A 21,777-nucleotide genomic window follows, 5' to 3' on the forward strand; every position below is an offset into this window, starting at 1 on the left:
CCCTTCAATAAATGGCGTTGGGAAAATTGGACAGATGCATGCAAAAAAAAATGAAACTAGATCACTAACTTACACCATACACAAAAATAAACTAAAAATGGGAAAAATGACTTAAACATAAGATGGGAAACCATACAAATATTAGAGGAATCCACAGACAGCAAAATCTCAGACATATGCCAAAGCAATATCGTCACCGATACAGCTTCTAGGGCAATGGAAACTAAAGCGAAAATAAACAAATGGGACTAGATTTAAAATGTTTTGATCAGCCTACATAGAAATAGATTTTAAGATCATTCATTCATTCATTCAACAATCATTGATTTTACACCTATTGTGCCAAGCCCACTCGATGTGCTGGGATGCAGGAGCAAAGAAGATAGACAAAGTACCTGGTTTCATGAAGCTTATATTCTACTAGAATGGTCAACCAATACCTAGATAAAAATACAAATGATTTTCAGATAGTGACAAGTACTATAAAGAACACTTAAAGTACTAAAGAACTGGTGAGTAGGAGAGGCAATACAGAACAGTATCGCTTGGCTTTTGTGTCAAAAGAAAGGTAAGAATAACAAGAAGGAGCAGCCATTGGAACATATGGGGAAAAACCACCCAGGTAGAGAATTCAAACAAGCAAATACAAAGACCATTTAAACTCAAAGTGTATGAAGAACAAGCTAGGGTCTTGCTGGATCCTGCAGAGACCTGAGTCTAGCCTGCAGAAGAAAAGAACAGAGTCTAAAGTGGGGTTGTTGACTCTACCTCTTATTAATCGCATTACATGAGTTAACCACTTTAAAACTCCTGTGTACTCACTAAAAATTGGGGTGATAAAATCTAATTTGTAAGTTTGTAATCAATATTAATTAGTGTAAACAAAGCACTTGACACATACCAGGTGCTCAATAAATATTAGTTCATTCTTCATGAGGGGAAGAAGTAGAATTTATATGGTAGAGATTAAAAGTTATATTCGATCCAATTACAACTTATTTCATAATATAGTTGACTAAGCCTCATTAAACTTTCCAATAACACTGAAAAATGGGTGTTATCACCTTCCCATTACAGAGGAGAAAACTGAAGCTCAAAGAGATCAACTGACAACTGCAAAATGACTCTGTATAAGAGCTTGAGCTTAGACTCAGGTCTTCTAATACCTCATTCCAAGACCTTTGGCAACACCACACTGCCTATTAATTAGATCTCTATGGTCAAATAACATATCAATATGGCTTTAGATAAAGGAGTAACAGCTTCTCATAAAATAATGACTGAGGGGAAAGTTGCGGTAGTTACATCTGTTTGTAGAGGACAACTCTTAGGTTCAATGTAATTAAGGGAAAGTTTTTTAAAGCTAGATAAGCTTGGCTCTGTGGCCTACAATTTATTAGTCATGCAACTCAGATAAGTTTATTTACTCATCAGGAATTCAGCTTCTCATTTAGCAATACTCATTTGGAGTTATAAGAGTATTTATAGCACCAAGATGTGCTAATGATTGAATAAGATAATGCATTAAAACACCTAACGTAATACATGGCATATAACAAGTGTTCAATAATTGGCAGATTTAATTATTAGAATATAACTTCTCATTTACTAAAAAAATTTACCTATTTATAACCGGTGATTTTAAAAAAACAAAAAACAAAGTCATGTTGCTTTTCAGTACATCACCGAATCAGCTATAAAGTTATTTACATATATATACTCGTAAATGCATCTATATATGTACTTACATTTTTGTGTATCCATCATTCTATCTTTCTCTATGCTGCCATTAGCCCTTGCTTATTAAATAGCATTAAAATACCATCTCCCGCCCTAACTGGTTTGGCTCAGTGGATGGAGCGTCGGCCTGCGGACTGAAGGGTCCCGGGTTCGATTCCGGTCAAGGGCATGTGCCTTGGTTGCGGGCACATCTCCAGTGGGAGGTGTGCAGGAGGCAGCTGATCGGTGTTTCTCTCTCATCGATGTTTCTGGCTCTCTATCCCTTCCTTTCCTCTCTGTGGAAAATCAATAAAATATATATTAAAAAAAATACCATCTCCCCAGTTCACGGACTACATATTTTTTATATGAATAAATGACTTTTTCTATTGTCATCTGGTGATTTCATGCCATTGACTAGGAGAACTTTTTTGGAAATTAAAAGTATCTGAAAATATCTGGACATATGAAACTCTGAATTTGTTAATTATTCTGTGGACATAAGAGTTTTAGAATCCTGTGGGTGTTACTTTTTCTTTTAATTAGCCCTATAGTCAGAGGAGTGTTCCAGGATATTATCCCACAAATATGTCTTTTTCTTCAAATAAATACTCTGGAAAATATTGGCTTACTAATACAGATCAAAAGGTACATATTAATAGGTACATATATGAGAAACCTTTTGGAAATAAGGGAAAATAAATACACAGAAATAAACTAGCCATGGAAATATACTTTTCCAAGTTTTAGGACAAAATATGAATATTATGTACCCCTTGACAATACACTCCTGAAGGAAAAGTCTGCAAATCTTAAGAGGAAAAAAAGTATTTTCCCAAAGTCCTCATAAAAGCAAAAGTGTGCTATGGTTGACAATATTTGTATCAAATTAGCATCAGAACTGTGTGTGTAAGCTGATTTAAAATAGGAAGGCAAGGGAATGTGATTTCATAGTCAAAGCTCAAAATATGTGCAGGCATATCCCACCAAAACATGAAAATGGCTAAAATTGACACCAAATTTTAGTTATACCCATGCTAACTTTAAAACCATCACTGTCACTGCTCAGAATCAGAACTTTGTTCAGCATGACAAGAGTGACTTCCTAAAGGCTTACCTTGTTCAATATGGACCCAAATAGCTATTGGCAAACCATGAGTTTTCTTTTCAAATGTGTCGTAGCTTTGTGTTGGGCAGAGTATCAAGAATACCAACCACTATTCTTTCCAGTGTTCACAGGGCCGTCTGGCATCATACAGTCACAGACAGAAAACAATATGTTCTACCAAGTCATCATCTTTCTCTTCCAATGTTTGTGAAGGAAATAAATAACAGAGGGATATTAAAGAAAAAAACCATGCCGTTCAGCTATTCGAACATTATATATACAACTGACTTGTCTAAGGTAGTGAGGTAAATATAGGGGAACTTTTTTATCTTCTTCTTTTTCTCTTTTTCCCCCTTTTTTTCCTGTTTCATCTTGTTTTTTGTTGTTTTTTCCATGTTTCCCCATTTGCAACACAGATCTGTCAAGAGGCCTGAGCTGAGGTGTGTATGGTTGGGTGTACTCTGCCTTCTCTTTCTGTACAAGCAATGTAAGAACACAGCCTGTGGTAAGCACTGGGAGAGGCCTGGGGGAAATATTTTAAAGGTCTTACACAATTTTCTGGTTTTTAAAGTCAATCTCTCTAACTGGCTCTCTCCATCTATCTAAAAACATATAGATGTATATGTGTGTGTGTGTGTGTGTGTGTGTGTGTGTGTGTGTGTGTGTATCTATATATATAAAAGCCTAACAACCAGATGACAGGCCTGTAGCTATGATGCGTACTGACCACCGGAGGGGGGGCGGGCAGGCGGTCAATGCTGGAGCTGCCCTCTGGTGGTCAGTGTGCTCCGACAGCAGGAGCGCAGCTCAGTTAACAGGCGCCAGACGCTGGGCTCACAGCTGGCAAGCACAGCTGAGGCAGCTCGAGCCTCTCCAGTGGAACACACACACACACACACACACACACACACACACACACACACGTATGCATGCACACTCGCATTAGCTGAAAAACTGATTCTAAAAAAGTGCTTTTGGTCAAACTTTCAAAATTTCATTTATATTATTTCCATAGACAGATGAGGAGAGATAAAAGTGGGGGAGAGACATTTCATTTAAGTAGAACAAAGTTTTCTCTTGTTAATCTAATTCTGAGTCCATGTGATGCTTTCTAAAGGAAAAATAAAGGCAGGTTATAGAAGAGGAAAAACACTTTCTCTTGGAAAATGAAAGAAAATTGTATAAAATTTTACTTGTGACAATGTTTGAACAGAAGAGAAAGTGAAGTGTTTAAGTGTCTAGGGCTTTGCAGGCCTCTCTGTACTGTTGAACTCTAACACAATTTAAAAGGGTTTCTAAAATAAAACTTAACATATCTTTCTGTCACTGAATCCCCAGGTCTTCAATTGCAATTTGATTTAGAAGTAATTCTACTGGTTTGATTTGCCTCCAGTTGAAGATATTCTGTATTAGAAATAAGTGCCAAATTCTATGAGATTTTTAAGAGAATAATTTAGTTGAATAAAACTTTAGTAAACTGGACCTCTCAGCAATGTAATACACTGAATTGCTATTCACGATTAAATAACGACTTGGAGGTTTCTGCACCTTTCAAACGCTCTTTTTTTTTTCCTATGGAAGCTTTTATAATATATGTTTAACATCCCCCTGCCTTTTTCTTTTCATTCAAGTTTGCTTTTCCTAGCTCTCACTGCTGTTACTGCTGCCACTCTTACCTCTTTCTCCTTTTTTAAAATATGTAGCTTTCTTTCTCCTTAGACAAAGAAATAAGACAACTTAGGTTAGTAGAACTAAAGATTTCAGATCATATGAAAGCAGAATAATGTCTTCACTAATAAGTAAAGTACATAAAAAGATATTATGATTTCTCTTTTGAATGTTTAGAGTATCCTTCCTTCCTTCTTTCCTCCCTTCCTCCCTCCCTCCCTCCCTCCCTCCCTCCCTCCCTCCCTCCCTCCCTCTCTCTCTCTCTCTCTTTCTTTCTTTCTTTCTTTCTTTCTTTCTTTCTTTCTTTCTTTCTTTCTTTCTTTCTTTCTTTCTTTCTTTCTTTCTTTCTTTCTTCCTGGTTTTCCAAGATATTTTAGTTAGGAGACAGTAATGACTGGGTAGATAAATGTTTTTCAGCTATTAAATAGAAGACTAAGCTAAGTAACAATAAGTAATCTTTCAAAATGGATAAGGGCAAGTGAACATTAATCAGATTGGGTAACTACTGCCAGATAAAATACTACATCTCTCCATGAATACATACTGTTTACCACCAAGAGGATTCCTTTGGGCACACAGAACAGGAAGTCATCGAATAACGTGATTTCTTGGGACATAGATCCTCAAAATATGGCCATGAGGCTCTATCAGAAAATAATAGCAGTGGAATCTAACAGTTAAATATCCTACAGAGATTCGTGGTCTGTGTAGATGTAAGTATATTGTTTCTAGTGACGCAAAATGATAGGGCTTTGAGACACAGAATGATCCAAGGAAGGGTGGCATGAACCCTGCGCCTTGCTCCCTTGCTCTCTTGCCAGCTCTTACTCCCTCTCTCGGGCTTACCAAGGCAAATGTATCCAAGAAAACCTTGCCCAGAGCCTTCTGACAATGGCTTGGATCAGTGGCAGGACTAGAACTAGAAATGAGACTAGACCATCACCTTTTTTTTTTTTTAGGCCATCACTTTTGATTAACCTTGGCACTAATTGTATATTGAGCATCTCCCCAGACCTCCCCCAGCTATAATCATCTATGACTCTACAGACTTCAGATGGCATTTTTCCTATAGAAGTCATTAACATAGGTAAGATCTTAAAAAAAAAAAAAGTGGTTAAAAAATTCAAAGACAGAATATCCAAATGTGTATGAGTCAGATTATGGCCTACATTTCTTCCCTAATTTTCTCTCCAATTAAGAGCAGCGAATATAATCATAGCAGGACACTATTGATTATACACTAATGAAGTGTGTTAACAAAAAACTACAGCAAAATATAGCAACTGAAATGGTTGTTTGATGGAATATCTTTAAATGTGAATTTAGATTTGCTCATATCAAATCAAATCATTTCTTTCCTCAAAGTATTTGCTAAAATCAAGACTATGTACAGCAACTGTTTTTATCACAAATATCCCTATATTACAGCCATTCCAATACAGGTCTGGTTTATAAAAACACTGCAATACAGATGTTTTATTCTATTTTAAACCAAACCTTAAAGAATTGTCATATTTAAAAAGAAAACAAATCTCAAAACATGAGATCAATATTTATTTATATTTAGTTTAATAGATTCTTTAGTTCTTTATAAAGAACATTAGTATGCCTTCAAATATAGCACACACAAATATTCTATAATTTTGTATACAGCTTCTATAATCCCAGAAAAAAAAAACGGATGCAAATTTGATGCATTCAAATTTGAAAAGAAAAAATTGTTAAAGTCCAAACCTTACATTTCAGAAAACCTGATGGAGATTTGAAGTGGTACAGTCTAATCCTCTTATCTCATTTTCCCTGATATCATTATCCTTGAACAGTGTTTAGCCCCAACCAGGGAACACAGGCTTACATACAGGTTTACAGACAGCATAAAATCCAGGTAATCAGCAGAATGGCCCAAAATGAGATAGCTTAACTTCTTCCAAACTGCTTTGTGCACATTTAATTATCTAGGCTTCTGTTGAGCACAGCAAAGATATTACTAATCTTTTACTATCCCTTCTACCAGCACATGCTATGAAGTACAGTTAAAGTATTAAACTCAATGTACATTCAGGTATGCCTGCTTAAAAAAAAAAAGAAAAAGAAACCTAATTGGCTAGAATTCTCCTGCAATCTGAAGGATAGTCCACAAACAGTAATATTGCATTCACTTTCCTAAAAATATCCGATAAAACAATTTTTTTTTTTAAAAAAAAGCAAAATTTTGGGTTGCTTCACTGGTTCAGATGCAATACTCTATGAAGAGGGAAGAGAAAAGTGTGCTCTTTGGTAATTGAAACTCAAAGACCACTTACCAGTTCTTCACTGCAGATTCCTTGACTGGCAGCACAAGGAGCAATGCCATATAATTATTTTTAATTGCCAATTCACATATCTAAATAAAAGAGTGCCCAGAGGTACTATTCTACAGCAGGAGTTTAATACAACAATGCAGGCTTTAGCAAAAGGGAGCTTTTGTCAATATTTCACTGGCATGTCACCCACAATATAACAACACCACTTAGAAATTATATAGGTCTTTCATTTGCAAAGTGCTTTACAGTAATTAATCCTCAATTACTGATCCAAGATGTCATTTATTGGGGGGAGGAGAAGTAGATTATAAAACAGAGGATTTCAAGCAAGAAATGGTTTGGATGAGGCCATAGAGGAGTCATTCTTCTGAGGCTGAAATAGAATCTCAGGCATGCCCCACATCAGCAGTGCTCTTTGGACATGATTCATGTCTAATATTTCTTAGGCACTGATAGTAATATCACACTGTTTTCTTTATGCCCACTAGATTTCTCAAAAGTTCATTTCTTTACTTTGAGTGTTACATTTTTAAAAGCCATGGATTTTTCCATACAGTCTCAAAAGTAAAAGCATCCATGTATTACTGGCTACCTATTCTTTCACACCGAGAGGACATTTATAAATGTTATAACTTAGACCAGTGATTTTTAACCTTTTTCATCTCATGGCACACATACACTAATTACTAAAATTCTGCAGCACACCAAAAAATGTATTTTTTGCAAACCTAAAATGGGTATAATTTTTATTCACTGGACAGTTATTGTGGTGTTGGCTGTTGTGATTTTTTATTTTTTTTTATTTTACAACCTAATAAAATAGAAGTCAGTGTCCCCAACTAAGTAGTCAGGTATTGCATGTTTTAAAATATTTTGTGGCACACCAGTTGAAAATTGCTGACTTAGACCATCAGTACTGTGGCAACAGATACAAATGCACCATGGTATATATATCCCCAAGACAGAACACAGTTGCCTATGAGACATTCCAAAAGTTTTATGGGCTAAAGAACTAATATTCTTTCAGCTTCACTCACTTGTTTGCTCATACATTCATTACTCAACCATTACTGAGCACTCCTATTTGTGAGGTACTGAAATAGATGGTTTAGAAAAATAAAAAATAAATAAAAGAAAAAGAAAAAATCTCTCACTTGTTCTCATGGAGTGTATAATCAACCAGAGACCGACAGGTACAATGAAAAATGAAGCTGATTAAACAATTGAGGTTTGGTAGTTATAATAGAATGAACAAATATTTGTATTTGCTGACATTCAGAATAATGCTTCACAGGAGCATTTTGGATGAGAAAGGTTCTGATAGGCAGAAGAAATTGGAGAAGTTTATTGAAGACTAAGGGAAGGTCGATTATAGAAACAGCTTTCCTGTTCCCACCAATCTGAGGAAAGTTGTAGCTCAAATAATATCGTTTTTTACTACATCCTGTAAATTTAAACTGGAGTCATGTTGCTGAGAAATTCTGATTGAGAATGACTTGTGATTATCATACAAATTGGTTCTATGTAAATGTGTGCTTCAATTGTGCTTGAGGATACAGCATATTCTTTCATATGCTTTAAGTATTCTTAAGATGGTTTCCCCTCTAATGTACATTATAAAAAAAATAAGTGAAGGACACCATAATTACTTATATGGAAACATGGCAAGGGGTCTGCAGGAATTCTTCAAATACACAGTGTATGATAAATTTTGCTCTGGGAATTATGCAGGACATGGCATAGTTCCTAAAATGAAGTTTCTAACAGTGCTAACACATTGTGCTCAACAAAGGCTTATAAAATTAAGCATTCCCTGGTGAGTTTACAATCTGAAGAGTGTAGGGGTGACTTCGGACAATGAAAATGACTGGAATGCCCAATGCAGTTAAATAGTGCCCTTTGCACAATATGCAAGGCACAAATAACTGAGTTAGTATTTGAACTTGACTCTTTCAGCTCCAAGACTAAGGTTCTTTCCAATGTGCCCCAGATACATTAATTCTATTGAATATTTACTTACTTGGAGTGACGGAGAGTGCCTTAATTTCAGTATTGGAATCACAAAGATGTTCTTTATTTTTTTCCATGCACCACTCATTGTCCTACTGGGGACTATATTTTTTATAGTTGGTATTCACCTCACAAAAGCCAATGAAAACTTCAGCTAAGCCTAGGGGAGCCCAGGCAATCTTCTCTGTCACCCCAGGACTGGCTCAGGAAGGCACCAGTACCACTACCATTAGCACCTGCAGATGGAGTGTTCTGGGTTGGAAAATCTTAAGTCCTCTGTTGCATGGCAGCTTTCTTCCCAGCATTCGCCACCAGTGGTACTTATGTAATTACTAGAGGCCCAGTGCACAAAAATTTGGGCACTGGACGGGGAGGGGGTCCCTCAGCCTAGCCTGCCCCCTCTCACAGTCCGGGAGCCCTCAGGGGATGTCCTACTGATGGCTTAGGCCCGCACCCTACAGGGAGCGGGCCTAAGCCATAGTCTGGCCTTCCTCTGTGGGAGGTGACCAGGCTGATCAGGGAAAGAAGCTGCTTCCATCACCCCGCCGCTGCTGCTGCTGCTGCTGCCTCTGGCCTCCCTCTGCTGAAGGTGACCGGGCTGATCAGGGGAAGGCGCCACTCCCATCACCCCCACTGCTGCTGACACTGCCAGCCCTCCTCAGCCCTCGCAGCTGCTGTGGCTTTGTCTGGAAGACATCCGGTCTATCCAGTCTACTTAGAATATTACCCTTTCATTAGTATAGATAATGATCCACTTTAAATGTCAATAAATACAGGGTAACCAACTTTAGAACCAAATTGGATATCTGCTGAAACTAACAGAAACTCATTGACGCTAACTATTCAAGTCTATTTAAAGTTTAACAAAAGAGTTGTTTGAAAGGTTACCTAACAGGTTACCTCAATTTTTAGCTTAAACCTAGAGGCTTAAAAAGGTTAAAACAATATCAAAATCCTGGCCAAACATATACCCACCTTCCACCTGTGCTTGAGATTAGAGCCTGGGGGTGGGAAGAAGGCAATTTGGGTCAAACCAGGTCTTCTCTAGGGGCATTCATGAGACGTGAGAATTGAAGATACACAATATGTGCTCAATAAAATTATATTGCAGTATAATCAGATTTCTTTTAAATATTTTTTCTATTTTTTACAAAAAACTCCACTTTAATCTGAAAAAGAAATCCACAGGCTTCACAAAACAGCAAAGATGGTCCACAGCATAAAAAAAAGTGGCAAATCCTTAAACATTATTCAGAAGTTAGTTAACATGAGAGCATGCCAAATGCATTAGGCAGAGAGATGAGAAAAGTCACTGTCCATAAGAAAAATAAGGCGAGGTATTAAAATTACAAAGAAATAGGATTCTAAATTTTTACTGTGAATAAACCTAAGGGAAATAAAAGGTGTTTGTGATAACAGGAAGGGGCAGGTTAGAACTAAGCAAAGGTAATTCCTAGGTAAGGATTAGAATCCTTCCAGGACAAGCCTCAGGGAAGTACTGTATAGTAAATGCTCTTCTTATCTTGCAGGTAGAGTCTTAAAGAAATAGGGTCCTGCTAAAAAGTCTCTAGGCAAAGTTAGACAAGAGCTAAAAATAAGTGCTTCATTCATTCATCCACAAAATAAAATTTTATTGAGCACCTACTATGTATCAGGTACAATGTGCTTGTGATGGATATCTAATGGTGTAAAAGACTACAAATGGCCCTAACCGGTTTGGCTCAGTGGATAGAGCATCGGCCTGCGGACTCAAGGGTCCCAGGTTCGATTCCGGTCAAGGGCATGTACCTTGGCTGCGGGCACATCCCCAGTAGGGAGTGTGCAGGAGGCAGCTGGTCGATGTTTCTCGCTCATCGATGTTTCTGACTCTCTGTCCCTCTCCCTTCCTCTCTGTAAAAAAAATCAATAAAATATAATTTAAAAAAAAAAAAGACTACAAATGATCTCTTTGGATCTTATAGTCTAATTGGAGGGACAGACATTAAGTGACTAAGCACACAAAAATTAAACATTAAAAATAATGATACATACTATGGAGGAAGAGAGTACTGAGGCAAGAGGGCATTATATAACCGGGTAAGGAGTGAAACTTAAGCTGTAAGATGAGCAGGAATGGGCTGGGCAGAGTGGAGGGAGGGTGTTCCAGATAAGGCAAAGAGTAGATTGGAAGAGAAATAGGCTAGTGCCTCTGACTCTTTTAAATTACACTTTTCTACCTAATGGAAAATTTGGGTAGATGTTTCATCTTGAGAAGAAAGAAAGAGTAAAGGAGTAGAAAGCCGCTAAGAAGGGGAGTAGGGAAAGAAACAAGGATGAAGAAGCAAAATTGTGCTTCCCAATCCTTGTATTAGAGACTGGACAAACTCTTTTATCTGTTAACCTCCAAAGCTGAGCTTTTTTTTCTCTTTCATACCCTTTGTAATAAAAAAATGGGAGGATGTGATGAAGAGAATAAGAGAAACCCTATTTCATTTCAATAATGACTGAGAGTCCAACATGGACAACTTGGAAAGTGCTGTGGAGAATACAAAAGTAAGGAAAGCACACTTGTGTTACCGAACAGAACAAGTGTGTGAGAGAAAAACCATCTAAGATAGTGGTTCTCAACCTTCCTAATGCCGCGGCCCTTTAATACAGTTCCTCATGTTGTGGTGACCCCCAATTTCACTGTTACAAATTGAACATAATTAAAGCATAGTGATTAATCACAAAAACAATATGTAATTATATATATGTTTTTCGATGGTCTTAGGCGACCCCTGTGAAAGGCTTGTTCGACGCCCAAAGGGGTCACGACCCACAGGTTGAGAACCGCTGATCTAAGAGAATGCTCATTAGGGAGCAAAGCACAGCTCAGCCACCAGCCCTAGTCTAGATGGTGGCCTCGGGCAGGCTGCATCTCCTCGAGGCCTCCTTTGCCACATGTCAAAGAGCATGTGGGCCAACTGACTCTCCAATCTCTCTCCCAACAGACTATGCTCCATTTCCCAGATTGGCATTAGAGAATGTTCCGACACCTCCCACCTCAGACTGTTGGTATGATTGGAAGCAGTTAATACATTTCAGAGATTAAAGGTATCAGTGTGACTTTGTTTTCCTTTTAAGTCTGGCTTTTGAGACCCTTGAATTCGAATTGAGCTGCGTGAAAATTGAGGAGAATGAATCATCATAATGTTCACTAAATACCTGGGGCTGGTGTTGAGGGTTTAAGGAGTCGGTCAGCTAGGTTCAGGGACAGTACTAGGTGCTGAGAATTTAAACATGCATAAATATGGTCTTTGAACCTTCAGACATTCAACAACTTAGCAAAGGAAATGGCCAAGCAGGACATGGTGACTATAGAGAGAGTTTACTATTGGAATTTTCAAAATACGAATATAAAGGAAGCATTTGAAGACAAAAAAATTGGGTGAATAAATGGCAGTGATAGAAGTAGGAGCATGAGGAAAGTTTTGCACAAGTCTTGCATTTGAGCCTGATCTTAATAAGCATAGAATAGTTAAGTAAGCAAGTGAAGAACACTCTAGCAGACAGATCATGATATGTATAGGCAAAAAGCAGAAGAATGAACATAATTCTTTTCCGTCCCCAGCATCTATTTCAGTCATGTTGCAGATAAACAGGATTTTAAACATGGGAAGCCATCCAAATTGAACAATTCTTATTCTTTCATCCAAATCCTAATGGGAACATTTTAAACTCCCTTTAGTAATTGCCAGAAAAATGTTGTATACCCTTATTTAGAAGAAATAGCTCTTACTTCTTTTAATCAAACAATATATCGCTCTCCCACTAGAGCTGGAACCAAATTCTTTTGCATTTTAGATGTTAATTGAATTTACTTATTATTTTGTAAGGTGCATGAATATGGTCTGTTAGCAACTAAACAATTTAAACAACAAAAAAGAAAAGAACAAAAATAGGCTTCATGAAAAGCAATGAAATGCATCCAAATCGGAGATTCTGTCAACCTCGTCCTTGCCCCGTTAGGACACGGTCCTTTGCTAGCTGTCAACCTGGGCTCAGCTCCACTCAGAAGGGCCTACTGAGAGACGGCGACTCCTCCCAGCAACGGATGAAGTCAATGGAGAGCCAGCAGCATGGATTCTTGCCCTTAAGTTCAGTGATACCTCATTTGTCGGGCAACTCCAGGGAAGGATTACATAATATATGAGATAATCGCCAAGAGACTGAAATTGACATTCCCAACACCAGAAACTATTAGATTTTAGCCAATTTCATTGGAAAGTTGTCTAAAATGAAACATGTCTATTTGGTTTAAATTATGCACAGACATCAGAGTGCAGTGGACTATACTTAGGTTTTGTAGTAAGTAGACTTGAAGTGAATATTAGTTTTGTCACTTAGTATCCATGTGTTTTCCTGGCCTTCATTATTTATCTCTTTAAAATGGGATAAATAATCTGACCTAACATACCTTACAGAAATGCTGTGTAATTCAAACATAATGGTGGATATCAAAGCCCTTGAAACTACCAAGCACTACAGGAATAAATATCCAATGATTGTCTAATAGAAAAATCAGTGTAATATACTTAATAGCTTAAATTCCCATATGGGTAACCTTGGGTAAGTCACTTCATCTTTATGTCCTCACTTGTCCAAGGAAGACAATGCTAGGATGTAATTTTGTAAGTTGCTGTAAAGAGTAAATGAATGAATTTATACACTTTAAACCATTCAAATGTAGCAACCATTCAAAAAATAATCATTATGACCATTTTCTTCCTTCATTTACTAATGTGAGAACTTGAGGGGTTGTTAAATGGGATAGAGCTATTATTCCTACTAAATGGTCCCAAAGCAATGAGCTGCAAAACTCAAATACAGACTTCCAAGGTGTCTTGCACAGTAATCTCTTAACCCTCTACAGTTTCCTGACAAAAATGTGCATGCACGAGATTTATCCTCAAGCTTTCTACATTCCCTATTAGATATTAATTATCCACTTTGCTTTCACTTGCCTCCTCCCCATGTAACCTCTCTATTATTCCCTGAAATTACTCCCCTCCTTTTCCACACATAAATACAAATATGGAGTTAGTCCTTGTAATGTTTGATAAAGCAGTCAGTCCTGCCAAGCACATAGCTCCTCATGAGTCTTTCTGAACAAGGCACCGGCTTCTTGTGACTAATTTGCTCTCCTGCATAGGAAGGAGAAGACAGGGGGTTTTGATTAAGGGGCCTACAATAGTAAGTTTCTCATGTCACAGCTCCATTTATACATGATAAATTTTAATATTAAAAGGTGTGAAATATCACATGTACCACAATTTATATGGTACAATAATATATAATCTTTTATACAGTTGAGAACAGGTTACAACGGCCTGTATTTTCCTGGACTCAAATCCGTAGGACTTATTGATAGAAACTACATTTCCAGGCCTACTTTTTAAAATATCTTCTCCATTCCATAACCCAGTATTCCAGTTTGAAACCTGCTTATTCCACACTTAGAACTTTGTCAGGTTCCACCCTGGATACCTTGATTGTTGTAGAGCCCTCCTACCCTGCTGGACTAGAAGCTCCACTGAGAGCATAGCTTTATATCCTTCCTTATATTACAAGCTGAGCTCACTTTGTACTTAGTGCATGCTCAGTAAATGTCTATTAAATAAATACATACTAAAAAAATGAAAGAAAGAGAGGGTTGGAGGGATGAAAGAAAAACAAGAGAAATAAACAGAGAGATAAGAAGAAAGGAAGGAAAAGATGAAGAGAGGGAAGGGAGGATGGAAATGGAAGAGAGAAAAAACATGAATAATAAAGACACATTAGTAGAGATCTCAAAAACACTTAACTACTTTAAATAAAATCCTTGGATCACAGATCACTTTCACATAGGATATAACACTGTTTCTTATTGCCACTCTCATATGCCATTTCTTGATGCTTAGGATGTTTAGCACCGCTACAGGTTACCAAAGAAAACATGAAACTTAGTCTTAATTCTCATATAAACTTAAAAAGCTAAAAATAAAAAAATAGGCAGAGATAAGATTCTTTTTTTTTCCACTTTCTTCAAAGAAATATAGGTTGAGTTGCCCTTTCTGTCTCCCACCCACTCCCTGAGCCAGACTCTCTATGCCCAGCTCCTACGCCTTCAAAGCACATTATTCGCCCTTCCAGACACACACCCAAGCTAGTATCCTGGCCTCAAGTGAAAAAGAGAAAAAAAAACACACAAATAAGCAAAATTTTAAAATAGAAAACTTAAATACTGCAAGCAATGAAACATTCCTTTTATCATATACAGGAAAGAATGCTTAGGTATAAACTATGTAAATCTTAGATCAGACACTGGTATTAGTGACTTCTATTCTATCACCTATAACTAAGTTATCATATTTATAATAAAGTGATAATTCACTGGTCTGATCAACCTCTCTGGAATTTTACATGAATCTAATGATATTACAAACATTAAAGTTTCTTGAAAGTAAATTTAAAAAATGCATACAAAAAATGCACAGTCAGAAACATTTCCTGGATGCATGTATTTGTTTATATAATCTATATTACATGTTAGGAGAGAAAAAAAAGTTGGGAAATCCTGTACAAATTCATCTGTCATAGAAGCCCCAATCTTCTACGAGTCCCACCACCTCCTTCAAGTATGTATGTATGTGTGTGTGTGTGTATATATATATATATATATATATATATATATATATATATTAGAAGCCCATTGCATGAATATTTGTGCAATAGGCCTTCCTTTCCCTGGATGACAGCACCAGTTTTCCTCTGGCACCCAGGACCCAGGCTTTGGTCCGGCCATAGCAGAGAAGCCAAGTCTCGAGGCTAGGCTTCTCCCCTCTGGCCACAGTGGAGAAGTCAAGCCTCTTCAGTCTCCAGTCTTCAGTCTTCGCTCTGGCCGGAGCCTTCAGTCTTAGCTCCATGCCTGTATATGCAAATTAACCACCATATTCGTTGGGTTAATTTGCATAGTTGCTCTGATTGGCTGGTGGGCATAGCAGAGTGACACCAATTTGCATGTTTCTCTTTTATTAGTGTAGATGCCTCAACATCCAGCTGAGAAAGAGCATCATTTTTTTCTGAGAGGCATTATGCGGGCCAGCAAAGATTAGGCATAGGAAATACCCTCTATGTAAGCAGAGAATGAGACATTTTAGAAAAGAGCTTTCAGTGCATATGTGATGAAAGGATTAGATATAGATAGAGCCTATCCAAAGGCCTTGATGATAAGTAGAGCAAGAGAAAATGCAAAGTAGGGATTTGTTTGGAATATAAGGTAATGAGAGGCAAAGAAAGGGAGAACTCTATTTTTAAAAGGTTGGGTCAAGGAATGGGGGGAAATGCACATTTAAGCAGGGCCTAAAGAGTCAATATAAGTGAGGGAAAATCTTTTATAACAGCAGGGAATTTTCTATAGACTTACAGAAATCACTACCAAATGGAAGTAAAAGCACATATAACAAGAATCCAGCCAGAAACACTCTCTTGGTCCCCCTATATTATGGCTGTACTTAGCATGCATTCAGCTTATGGATCTAGCACAAGATACCCATTGAAACATAATAAATACCAAGACTATTATTGGGCAAGAGTAAAGGCAAGGAAAAAATGCATTTCTGTAGGTTTACTGTATATCAGAAAATCAAGAAAATCAAGTAAGCTAGTTGAATACACCAGAATCTACCTTCAGAGAGAAAATTTATCAGACCTCTGTGATCATTTTTATTAACTAAGAGTCCATAAAATATAAAGCCAGTGGGCACAGTGCTAGATAGAAGATATAGGACTGGTAGATTAAGATGATTTCTCAATACTGAAGGAAAATTAAAGCAAACAACAATGAAAAGCCAGGCTTTAAGAGTTTTTTAGAGGCTGATTTGCAGAGATAAGGACACTTGGACTCCAGTGAAGTAGTAAAATAAATAACAGTGCTCAGAGAGCTATATTTACTGCCACACAAGATGAATCATGCCTCTTTGGGGAATGCATTTTTGAAACTTCATTTTCCATTTTGGATGACTGGATCAGTCTCTCAAGAGTTTGGAATGTGGCCAATTACTTCCCTCTGCATTTTTCATCTGAGACTTAAGGCCTGTGCAACTCCATTTTCCATTCTTACATAATGTATCTTAGGTGGTAGGGACTTCGCCTGTGTCTCTTTATTTTGTAAACGATAAGACACGAAAAACTTAGCCTGTTTATCAATATAGATTTGAGAATGAGGACCAAAAAAGTACAATTAAGAAGTCTTAAGAAAGGCATCCCTTTTATAATAAACTACTAGTCTATATGCCATATATATATATATATATATATATATATATATATATATATATATATATATATATACACTAGAGGCCAGGTGCACAAAAATGTGTGCACTCAGGGTGAAGAGGGGTCCCTCAGCCCAGCCTGTGCCCTCTCGCAGTCTGGGACCCCTCGGGAGATAATGACGTGCTGGTTGAGGCCTGCTCCCGGGTGGCAGAGGGCAGGCCCAATCCCTAGGTGCAGCCCCTGGTCGGGCTCAGAGCAGGGCCGATTGGGGAGTTGGGATGCCACCCCCTGTCATGCACAGAGCAGGGCGGATTGGGAGGTTGCGATGCCATCCTCAGTCACGCTCAGGGTAGGGCCGATTGGGGGGTTGGGGCACCGTCCCCTGTCACACTCAAGGCAGGGTCGATGGGGAGGTTGCGGCCCCACCCCCTGTCTTGCACAAAGCACGGCCTATCAGGGGGTTGGGGCACTGCCCCCTGTCACTCACAGAGCAGGGCCCATCAGGGGGGTTGGGGCGCCGCACCCTGTCACACACAGAGCCGCAGGGCAATCAGGGGGTTGGGGAGCTCCCCCCTATTAGGCACAGAGCAGGGCTGATCAGGGGGTTGGGGCGCCATCCCCTGTCACGAACAGAGCAGGGCGGATAGGGAGGTTGTGGCCCCGCCCCCTGTCACACACAGAGCCACAGGGCAATCAGGGGGTTTGGGCGCTGCCTCCTGTCACACTGATCCCGGTGCCAGGAGGCTTCACGGCTCCGCTGATCCCGGTGCTGGGAGGCATATTACCCTTTTACTATATAGGATAGAGGCCTGGTGCATGGGTGGGGCTGGCTGGTTTGCCCTGAAGGGTGTCCTGGATCAGGGTGGGGGTCCCCACTGGGGTGTGTGGCCAGCCTGGGCGAGGGGCTGAGGGCTGTTTTCAGGCTGGGGGTGACTGAAGCTCCCAACCGCTCCTTTTTTGCTTTTTTTTTTTTATTATTCTTGGCCAGCTTTAGCTTTGAGGCTTGGCTCTAGCTCTTAGGCCTCCGCTGCTGAAAGTAGGTTTCTGGCCTTTGATTACAATGTTGCGATCCTGCTGGCTGAAGCCCAGCGGACTAAAGTGGGTTTCTGGTGTTTTGTTTAAATTCTATATTTGTTACATAGTTATTTAGAGTTGCAGGTCAGAGGCCTGCAGCGGCAGGCGGCAGGCAGGGAACGTTGGAGTCCTCCGTCACCGAAGCAAGCAAGCCTCATGTTAGTTTCAAGCTGCCTGGCTGCCAGCCGCCATCTTGGCTGGCAGTTAATTTGCATATTGCCCTGATTAGCCAATGGGAAGGGTAGCGGTCGTACGCCAATTACCATATTTCTCTTTTATTAGATAGGATTATAATAATAACTAGAAGCCTGGTGCACAAAATTCATGCATGGGGGGGTGGTCCATCAGCCCAGCCTGCACCCTCTCCAATCTGGACCCCTCAGGGAATGTCCAACCATCTGTTTAGGCCAGATCCCTGGGTAAGACTGCTGCAATGCAAGACCGCTGGCTCCTAACCACTCGTCTGCATGCCTGCCTGATCGCCTCCTAACTGCTCTCCCCTGCTGACCTGATTGCCCTAACCACCTCTGCCTCGCCCCAGCCACCATGGCTTTGTCCGGAAGGATGTCCAGAAGATGTCCAGGAGATGCCTGGCCTAATTAGCATATTACCCTTTTATTAGCATAGATGCCAAATTGCTATTGGGATAATGATTAAGCAGATACCAGCTAAAATTTTCAAGAGTTAAAAACTACACTCTGACAATACCCATGTCAAAAACCAGGCATTGCCTGGCTGTGGTGGCTCAGTGGATTGAGTGTCATCTATGGACCAAGAGGTCCCAGGTTCGATTCCCAGTCAGGGCACATGCACAGCTTGCAGGCTCCATCCCCAGCAGGGGTTGTGCAGGAGGCAGCTGATCAATGATTCTCATCATTGATGTTTCTCTCCCTCTCCCTTCCTCTCTGAAATCAATAAAAAATATATTTAAAAAAAATCAGGCATTAAATCTTACCAATTGCGAAAGCATGGATGGATCTAGAGCAGTGATGGCGAACCTATGACACGTGTGTCAGAGGTGACACACGAACTCATTTTTTTGGTTGATTTTTCTTTATTAAATGGCATTTAAATATATAAAATAAATATCAAAAATATAAATTTTTGTTTTACTATGGTTGCAAATATCAAAAAATTTCTATATGTGACATGGCACCAGAGTTAAGTTAGGGTTTTTCAAAATGCTGACACACCGAGCTCAAAAGGTTCACCATCACTGACCTAGAGGGTATTATGCTAAGTGAAATAAGTCAATCAGAGAAAGACAAATACTATGTGATTTCACTATATGTAAACTCTAACGAACAATATAATTGAACAAACAAAACAGAAACAGACTCACAGATACAGAGACTAGACAGATAAGGCTGTTAGAGCAAAGGGGGCTGAGGGGAGTGGGTAAAAAGGTAAAGGGATTGAGAAGTACAGATTGGGAGTTACAAAACAGTCATGAGGATGCAAAGTACAGCATAGAAAATATAATCAATAATATTGTAATAACTATATATGGTGCTGGGTAGGTACTGAAAGTATCAGGAAGAACACTTCATAAAGTACTAGGGGTCCAGTGCATGAATTCATGCACCTTGAAAGGAACTGTGGGCCATGAGGCTTCGGTGGGCACAGGGGCGGGTCTTGGCCCATCCTCTGCTCCCCCACCTGGCCCTTCCCTCCGTGGCCCCTGATCCTCTCTCTGCTGGCAGCCACGCTCCTGCCACCACTGCTCCCACATGCTGACGGCGCCGGCCCCACTCACATCTACTGATAGCATGGAGCGATTGGGCCCAGCGCCGGCAGCGGGTGCAAATGGGGCCGGCACCATCAGCAGGTGCGAGCAGCGGCCGATGCCCTGGTCACCCCTCAGGAGCAGGGGGAGAAGCCCTCAGGGGCGATCAGGGCCAGCAGCCGTGGCTTACACCCACTGCCAGTGCCAAGCAATCAGGACCGAACCTGGCACCAGCAGTAGGTGCAAGTGGTGACTCCAGTGCCAGCTGCGGGTGGGAGTGGGGCCGACTCTGGCAGTGGGTTCAAGTAGCAGCACTGGCACCAGCAGTGGGTGAGAAAGGGGACATCGCCAGCAAAAAGTGCGAGAGGCGGCTGCTGGCCCCCATTGGCAGTTAATTTGCATATAGCCCTGATTAGCCAATGAAAAGGGTAGCTCGTACGCCAATTACCATTTTTCTCTTTTATTAGTGTTGATAGATATGATTATCTAACTACTATACTGTACACCTGACACTACTAAAAATAATATTGAATTTAAACTATATAATTAATTTTTTTAATTAAAAGAAAAATCAGGCATTAAAAAGGCATATAAGTAAACTCTGAGAAAAACATTCACATATTACTTCCCATATTACCCAGGCATTCACAACTTCTATGGTATTAATCAACTTTGAGGGTAAGTCTGTAAGGGCGAAACAAACAATTTTAAATATCAAAGAAAAATTAAAACCAAATAAGGCCCTTTCAAATACTAAACCTGCAGCAGCTATCCATTTTACTTAATGGAACACTATGGAGTAACTAGCGGTAACTCATTTTAAGAAATCAAATTAAGTGAATTTTAAATATCTCAGCTTTATACAATGAAAAGTGTCTTAGGACACGCATGGGAAAATTTGCCCAAGGTCTGGCACCAGCTTGTGACATTAGATAAATCTCTTAAGCCCCCTCAGCTGCCACTTGCTAATCCATAAACTAAGCACAATATCCCTTGCTGTTGCCTACTTCACAGGAGTAAGGATCAAATAAAACAATGAATGCAAACATGCTTTGTAATCCATAAAAGACAATGTAAATATTGTGTTTCATTTATAAAAATATTGTTTGCTTTTTTTAAATTGGAGGATCACTCAATTTATTATGCAGGAAATAATTATTTCTCAGTATCACACCATTTGAAAGCAAAGGTTTAAACCATAAGTATATCAAATACATTACAGAATACAATATGCAAAGGGAAAAAGAGGAAAAAAATAAAGAACCTTATGTAGCTGGTAATGGAAAGAAAGCCTGCCTCTGTGATTTAGACCACAAAGGGGGAAACCTAAAGCAGAAATCACAGCTTGTGTCCTTCTCACTAAGAATAGAATCCTAAACATCCAGCTGATGTGGTTTTGAGAGTGGCTACAGCAAGGCCATAGACCTCCTCAAATAGAAGGTTAACCAACTGTAGTAATAGACACTCCATCCCTTCTGTGGAGGTACTGTTGAGGAGATAATACGATGGGAGAGTTTGCAAGAGACCAGTAGGTGCAAATTTGAGAATAAATCAGAAACAGGCTTTGCTGTTTGAAGATTCTGATAAGATAGATGTGGAGAGAAAAGTACAAACTGAACCTAAGGCATAAAAGAGCAGCTGATAAAGAGAAGCAAAATGCCGTGGAAGGATAAAGAAAAGTAGCATTGATTTCTTTAGTCTCAATAAGGAAGATTTGATGGTGGAGGTATATTGAGTCTTAAAGTAAAACACGATACTAGTATTGATAAGCAAAGATGACAGAAATAGACCTTAGGACTGAGTGCATGGATATATGAAATGGCTCAAATAGAAAAGACAAAAAGAGAATGAAAGGAACACATGTCATAAAGGGAAATGAAAAAGAACATGAA

At 39.2% G+C, this 21,777-nt stretch overlaps 1 protein-coding gene and 1 non-coding gene across 7 annotated transcripts in view; both read right to left on the reverse strand.

The window, feature by feature from the left end:
- The window catches only part of FGF12 (fibroblast growth factor 12), a 538,919-nt gene that overhangs the window by 153,564 nt on the left and 363,578 nt on the right, over positions 1-21,777 (reverse strand). The window lies entirely within an intron of this gene.
- On the reverse strand, positions 3,219-3,351 carry LOC132232216 (small nucleolar RNA SNORA51). The gene has a single exon (XR_009452354.1). It is a non-coding gene; the product is annotated as a small nucleolar RNA SNORA51 (small nucleolar RNA).

This window comes from Myotis daubentonii, chromosome 3 (assembly GCF_963259705.1).
Source record: "Myotis daubentonii chromosome 3, mMyoDau2.1, whole genome shotgun sequence".
Classification (NCBI taxonomy): domain Eukaryota; kingdom Metazoa; phylum Chordata; class Mammalia; order Chiroptera; family Vespertilionidae; genus Myotis; species Myotis daubentonii.